The 8,169-nt window shown below is 40.0% G+C and overlaps 1 long non-coding RNA gene across 1 annotated transcript in view; it reads right to left on the reverse strand.

Annotated features, from left to right (window-relative positions):
- The window catches only part of LOC109529541 (uncharacterized), a 13,322-nt gene extending 7,905 nt beyond the window's left edge, over window positions 1-5,417 (reverse strand). Inside the window, exon 1 of the long non-coding RNA XR_002170856.1 lies at window positions 5,352-5,417. This is a non-coding gene — a long non-coding RNA (uncharacterized LOC109529541). The remainder of the gene's footprint in view (window positions 1-5,351) is intronic.
- Window positions 5,418-8,169: the final 2,752 nt, after the last annotated feature.

Consider the following 8,169-nt stretch of genomic DNA (forward strand, 5'->3'; position numbering starts at 1 on the left):
TGTTCTCGACAAATGATTTATATATATATATATATATATATATATATATATATACCCCTTTTTTACTTCCTCCTAATAGGATAAGTTCTTTCTCTCCAATAGATACTGTATGACAAACATTGCAACATTCCAAACTTTTTTAATTTTTTAAGAATAAGAATTATTTTTTGTACATTTTTAAAATTCATGTTTTTTTTTTTCAAAACTATGAAGATTTTTCTGTTGAAACAAAACTGATTTTATTCTACTAAGAGTAGAAATTTTTCCCCAAAAACATATACAGGTACATTTATTTTTACTCAATATTCTTCTTAACAAGAACAACCTTAATATCGTTTGATTTTTGCTTCCCCCCCCCCCCCCCCCCCCCCACTCCCCCAAAAAAGAATTAATTTATTTTTAGGTGCTAGAGAGATTTTTCAAATGATGATTGTTTTGGAGATCCTCAATAAATATGATTTCATTCTTATGCAAAAAATGTCATTTACTTGGATTGAAAAAGTATCATGCTTGAAGGCCTATCAAGCATATATTTGTATATAATCTCACCCAAATGTGCCATTGCTGCCTTACTCAATGGCATCCACGTAATCATGTTAAATGTCAGTCTGGTATTTTCATTACCTCGTCCTGCGTTGTGTTTGTGTTGAGTGCACGAAGAGGTCTGGAAATAATTAAGATAAAAGCACTGCGGCGTCTCGTGACTATATTTAGCTGGCTAACCAAGTGAGCTGTATTCGTATAGCTCACCTGAGAAACACACTCTCGTTGACATGTGCGAAACAGACAAATTTCTTGTGCACAAACGTACGGAAAATGAACCCACCCTCGCGTGTTTCTGGACCTCTTGCTTCGGTTTTGAGAAGTAACTATAGCAGTTGGAATGAGATAAACCTTTCAATGAGTCATTGAGAACAAGGGGTGGCTCTATATTTATTGATTTCTTTATTTTTTTTTTCTATTTACATTCAATGTGTTTGTAAATAACTCCTGAAATGTGGAAAGACTGGCCATAATTTCGGACTGAAATGCTGCGTTCACTAGCTAACGAGCTAGTGCGCTAACAAGCTAATAGCGGTGTTTATCACGTCATCGTGTGTTGATCCTAGTAACAGAGACCATCAAATTTTCGATTAAAAGTTTGAAATGTTTTCTCTAACCGTGGCAATGTAGTCTCCAGAGGAAAAAACATTTTCCAACTCCCAAAAAACGATGGGAAAAGAATTGGGAGCTGTGGAAAACACACACACACACACACACACACACACAGCCAACCGTCCTGCTGATCACACTTTTGGTCAGGGTGGGATGCCAGGTACACTAGGAAAGAAAAACAAGCACCATGTGGTTTTTATTCTGTAGCAGGCCTGAAAGTACAAGTCACCCAAGGACCTTGAATACACCTCATGCATTCCTCACCAAGCTATGTCAAGTATGCGCTGAGCTGAGGTTCCATGGCTGCGCTTACCTGACTCTAACTATACATGCTTAAATAACTTTTATTATTTTTTGTTTTTTCTGTAAATTTCTATTCTGCAAGGTGGTGGTTGTCATAAAGTAACTAGTGAGAGGAAGCGCTGACTGCGTGAATTATGCTATGTGTCTGTGTGGCCAATCGTGCAGTGGATTTTGGTGACTTTGTGGATTATTTCATGTCGTTCTGTTTTTGTCCATTGTACAGTCGGCTCAGAATGCTAGCCATACACATCAGCAGACATTTTCTGTGTGTTGATGAAACATGAGTCTGACAGCGTTTTAGAAAGCATCTGCTGCAGAGGTGGGTGACCTTATTGTTACAGTAAAATGAGAGGATGTGGTGAAAAATCATAATTGTAATAATGATTTTTAAAAAAATATGTTGTCACCTGCAGTCACTCTGACAGGAAACCATCTAGACCAGGGTTGAGGCGACATAGGCGATGGGACAAAATGACCTTTTCGCTGGTGTGGAGGGAGTGGAAAATTGTGCACATTCATCCATCATTTGTTATTTTAAATTGAATGAATGGATTTAAAATAGAGGAGCTCCATGACATGTATGACACGCATCATACTGAGAATCCTTTCTAGTGCTTAGAGAAGCTCCTCGTATAACAAAGAGCCGTCCGCTGAAAATTACAACCGCAATTCATGTTAAATAAGATTTATGGTTCATTCATCAAACTGTTCATGGAAATACATGTGACTAAACATAAAATATGAATTTTATTTCAAGAACAGTCTCCAGTTATAAAAAAAAACAAGAAGCTGAAAATTTTAATAAACTAAAATGAAATAATAAATTCTGTACGTTATTTTTTATTTTTCAGACCAATTTTGTCAACAAAATAATTTAATGTAAAAAAAACATGTAAATCCGTTTTTAAAATTTGAATTCCCCTTAAAAAAAACAACAAAACAAGCTGAAGATGGCAACGATGCTAGCAGTGAACATTTAAAATTGTAAATAATTCATAGGCCAATTAACCGGTTATCTGAATTTATTTCACAATATTCTGACAAATATCAGAATCTGTATGGGCCTCAAAAATAATTGTCGGATATGAGTATTCGGTGTCACATGGGCAGTTGTTGATCTTCTTAGGTGGGCAGTGACAGGTTGGGTGTGATCGGGCGTTCCAAAGCGGGCGACATTGCCTTGTCTGTGGCATCCTTCGTGCCGGGTGTCCGTGCGGTGGTCTGGATTAACGCCTGCAGCGGTAACATGGGAGCGCCTCTGCACTACCGGGGTCGAGAGGTCCTCTCCCCCGTGACCTTGGACTTGACCAAGATCATACCCACTACCGACGGTGCCAGCATCATCAAGTTTGGTGTTACCGACCCCAACAGTGAAGAGAACCGGACCAGCCGGGTCCCCATAGAGAAAGCCACTGCCGACTTCCTCTTCCTGGCTTCCGAGGACGACCTCAACTGTGACTGCCGGGCCTCCATGGAAAGCATGGCAGCACAACTCTGGTGAGTAGATCGTCTAAGGCTCTGGGGAAGAACTTGTCTTGTCAAAATACCAGTAGCTTCATCTTGGGGAGTCATAGCTGCCCATCAGCTGCGCCTTTAGATGTACGTTTCATCAATTTGTTACTTTTACTTTCTATGTACTGCTTCTTTTATTTATTGGCGGATTCCGTTGATTTCAACTTGCATTGTTAGAATGCGGACGCAGCTTCACTAGAGTCGCACACATTTCCGACGTAAATGGCCGTAATGGCGTCAATATGCTCACAGCTTGCTGCTGGTCACGTAATATCACTCGTATAACAAAGAGCCGTCCGCTGAAAATTACAACCGCAATTCATGTTAAATAAGATTTATGGTTCATTCATCAAACTGTTCATGGAAATACATGTGACTAAACATAAAATATGAATTTTATTTCAAGAACAGTCTCCAGTTATAAAAAAAAACAAGAAGCTGAAAATTTTAATAAACTAAAATGAAATAATAAATTCTGTACGTTATTTTTTATTTTTCAGACCAATTTTGTCAACAAAATAATTTAATGTAAAAAAAACATGTAAATCCGTTTTTAAAATTTGAATTCCCCTTAAAAAAAACAACAAAACAAGCTGAAGATGGCAACGATGCTAGCAGTGAAGCTAATAAAACCCATTACATTCTCACCGTAGTCACCCTGCACATGTTCAAGTCATTTTTGGATGGAGCAGTGTACACGCACACACACTGCGCGCACACACACTCCTCCCAATCCATCTGCAGCCAATTACGGTGGTTCCCACCCACAGGAAGGGGGCCATCATTGGAAAGTGACAGGTACATACTGTACGTGCAACGATCTCAGCTCTCCTGTGCTGTTATCCTTTGGATTGTCTGCAAGTATGCACGTTTTGGACAAGAAGGACATTTGTTGAAAATGTGAATGCCGGCAGCCGCTTGTCTTTTGGTCAAATGTGAGCTTGCTTGAGCCTTGCATTTTGGAAAGCTGAACTTGGGCTTTTATTGCAGCTGCATGGGAGCTGCGTGAGGCTTCGCTTGAAATGTCTCCTTTGATTAGTGGGGAAACTGTCAGACGTCCACTCAGTGCCAAAACGGTGAAGAGACAACATTTGTGTGTGTGTGTGTGTGTGTGTGTGTGTATGACTGCCGGGCCTATATGGAAAGCATGGCGGCGCAACTCCGGTGGGTAGATCGTGTAACGCTCTGGGGAAGAACTTGTCTTGTCAAAATACCGGTAGCTTCATCTTGGGGAGTCATAGCTGCCCATCAGCTGCACCTTTAGATGTACGTTTCGTCAATTTGTTACTTTTACTTTCTATGTACTGCTTCTTTTATTTATTGGCGGATTCCGTTTATTTCAACTTGCATTGTTAGAATGGGGACTCAGCTTCACTAGAGTCGCACACATTTCCGACGTAAATGGCCGTAATGGCGTCAATATGCTCACAGCTTGCTGCTGGTCACGTAATATCACAAATCTCGATCATTTAATCACCCAGGCCTATTTATATTGCCCTTTGGAAGGTAATCGACGGGCTTGGTGGTGTTGGAGGGTGGTTGTGTGTTTGACTGACACCCACCAAAAACATACCGGTACCTAAAAAAGATCTTGGTCTGTCTCTGTGCGTCCCGGTACACGTGGGCCGTGGACGGGTGGTTGAGGACCACTGGCTTACATAATTAATCACCACACTATTTAATACAATACAGTGAATCATTTTATTTGACTCATTTGATGTTTTATGAAAAACATGTTTCGAATTTATTCTTGCCAAAGTTCAACGAAAAAAAAAAGATTGGTTCTCAAATATACAACTATAGTCTGTCAAGATTTTAACCCAGCCGCTGGGGGGCAGTGCCCTCCCCTGGGGGTGCACTGTTCCCCAGTGCCGGTCCCAAGCCCGGAGAAATGGGGAGGGTTGCGTCAGGAATGGCATCCGGCGTAAAACTTTTGCCAAGACGACCATGCGAGTTGGTAGGACGGTTTACAGGGGCGGATGGAAATTACTGACTCGCTGTGGCGACCCCTGAATAGGGACGTGCCGAAAGGAGAAGAAGAAGAAGAAGTCTGTCAAGATTTTGACTTTTTATCTCAGCAAATATACGACTTTATTCTTGCATGATTTGGGCTTTTTTGTGTGTGTGAAAAATGCACCTTTGTGACTTTTTAAATAAAAAAAATTATAGAATTCTTACAAAAAGAGGACTTTCCGGTGCAAACTTCATAACATTTCGACATTATCCTCATGACATCATGACATTTTTCTTTGGGGGGGAAAACAAACATTTTTTTCTTGGAATATTTCAACTTTTTTTTGGAAAGAAATACTCCTTCAGTCTCTTAAGATTCTGACAAACCTCAACTTCATTCTCAGAAGATCCAAACTTTTTTCCTCAACCAAAAAAAAAAATCTTAATTCTTATAAAATTTCGACTTTTTGTATTGACGAAAGTCTGCTCATTTTCTTTTGGATGGACTCAGGCGGGCCGGGAAGGAGAACGTGGAGATGGTGTGCTACCCACGGGCCGGGCACCTGCTGGAGCCGCCCTATGGGCCCTACTGCCGCTCGGGTCTGCACGGGTTCCTGCGCACAGTCGTCATGTGGGGGGGCGAGCCCCAAGCCCACGCCCGCGCCGAGGTGCTCGCCTGGAAGAAGGTGGTAGAGTTCTTCCGGAGCCGGCTGAGCTGTGGACACCCAAACACCAAAGCCAAATTATAAACTGAATGACGCCAAAATCATATGCAGTCATCCAACGTACCGTATTTGATTGTGATTGTTTTGTTTTGGTTTTTCCTTGCAGTTTTTTGGAAGAGGATATTGTGATGTGCAACACCAATTTCCTGATTCACCTCTTGAATTGTAATTTTATAAATAGCATTTTTAAAAATCCTTTTTACAATTAAACAATAGTAATTGCAAATGACAAACTAAATGAAATGCAATCTGACCTTGTTCTCGACAAATGACTTTTATATATATATATATATATATATATATATATATACAACAATAGATCCCTTTCTTCATGTTCCCAGAAACTCAAATATACACATTTGTGTTCTCTGATTGGATACTTGTGGATTTATCCTTCAAGTTTCCATGGTGATGGTCTTGTGGTTGTACTGTAGGCAATGTCCTGCCGAAGACCCCATGGTAATTTATTCACTTTATATAACAAGTCATTTTCTGGCCTTTTAGAGCATTTAATTAAATTCTGTTCATTCTTAGCACAATTTAATCATGTATAATTGGCAAATGGCTTCCATTTAATTTGCAGAATGCATTTCAATGAGTTGTGATTTTATTCATAAAGGGAACAACTGGTTCTTTCCTTAAGAAAACAAAATGTTGGATTTGTACAGCGTCACATCACAGAATGAAAAAATGACAGTTATTCCTCTTCATAGTGGTGAGCCAAATCAAAGCCACTCGCATAGAATGAGGAGGACTCATCCTCTATTTTGTCAGTGTTTTGTACAAGCAGGAATCCAGATTAGATGTTTTCTCGACTGTGTTCCCAGTAACGTTCGTGTGTGCAAATCAGAACATGAAGATGAAGCATAATAGAAAAGAATGTTCATGTAGGGGAGGGGACCCATGAACAAAAGCAAAGCTTCACATTGCAGGGAAAACATGTTGGAGGTGGGGTCATGGCTGTTACACTGCTGATTACTGATGCTGGCACTGAAGGTAGAAGTGATACTAAACTGTACATTATTTTAGGCCAGAGGTCTAAAAACCTATGGCTCGCGGGCCATATGTGGCTCTTTTGATGATTGTATCTGGCTCGCAGATAAAACAATATATTCATGCTTGTTTAATCCATCCATCGATTCTATTTTATTTTTTATTTTACTGCTCATTTCCTGTTCAGGGCTGCAGTTGGCTCCAGGAGCAAATTTGATTGTATAATACTGGCCTACGTTGGCCGTTGCTGCGGAAACAGGTAAACGTCCCCTTTTGAATCAACCCGCTCGGTCATTAGCTCAAAGCTAATCCTAAACGAATAAAATGGCAAAAATAAAAAAAAGATGACGAGTATGGTAGACTTCAGGACGAATGGACCGAAGGATTCGCCTTTGTGGAGAGAACAGGTTCTGCGGTGTGTCTGATTTGCAATGACAAAATACCATCGATGAAACGGTCGAATGTAAAATGGCACTTTGACACGCGCCATGCCATGTTCACATCAAAATACCCTACGAGAGACAGCGGAAAGGAAGCGCTCAAGCTACTGAGCAGGGTGCAAGCTAGCCAGCAGCAACTCTGCGTATGGACCCGGCAAGCTGACTATAACTCCGCTAGTTTTGCTGGATTTTTAGCAATCGTGAGGAACGGAAAACCATTCACATTAATTGTGAGTATTATCGCAAAATTATTTAAAAGAATACATTCAGAGGCTTATTATACTGACATTTTGTTGAATTTACTTAAAAAAATAGACAAGGTGTCCATAAAGTCTCTTTACCATTTCAAAAATGTATTAAAAATGCAATTGATTTGATATTTTATTCAGATTTGTTCTATTGTATTCAGTGTTTATTAAAGTTTTTTATCACACTGCATTTGTGTGTTTCAGGGATCCTGTTTGTGAAAGAGGTGATTTTGAATGAACCCCTACAAAATTTCTGCAAATGTTTACCTTGACCTTTTTCCTGAATATGTGGCACCACAACTGAATGACCTTCAACCAACCATAATTTTTCAGCAAGATGGTGCACCACCACATTGGGGGCTGCATGTTCGTGGGTTCCTCAATCAAACATTTCCAGACCGGTGGATTGGAAGTTGATGGGCCAATTCCTTGGCCGTGACGTTCACCAGATATCACTCCCCTGGACTTCTTTCTATGGGGCTATGTTAAAGATATCGTGTGTCAAACAAAGATAAGGCACATTACTGACCTAAAGCAAAGGATTACTGATGCCATTGCCACAATTGATGAGGCTGTGCTACAGCGAACATGGCAAGAAATTGAGTACCATCTTGATGTGCTTCGTGCAACTAATGGTGCCCATGTAGAAATGTATTAAAAGAGGTAAAAAAAAACCTTTAATAAACACTGAATACAATAGAACAAATCTGAATAAAATATCTAATCAATTGCATTTTTCATAAATTTTTGAAATGGTAAAGAGACTTTATGGACACCCTGTACACACACACACACACACACACACACACACACACACACACACACACACACACACACACA

The sequence above is a fragment of the Hippocampus comes genome, unplaced genomic scaffold (genome assembly GCF_001891065.2).
Source record: "Hippocampus comes isolate QL1 unplaced genomic scaffold, H_comes_QL1_v1.1 scaffold255, whole genome shotgun sequence".
Taxonomy (NCBI): domain Eukaryota; kingdom Metazoa; phylum Chordata; class Actinopteri; order Syngnathiformes; family Syngnathidae; genus Hippocampus; species Hippocampus comes.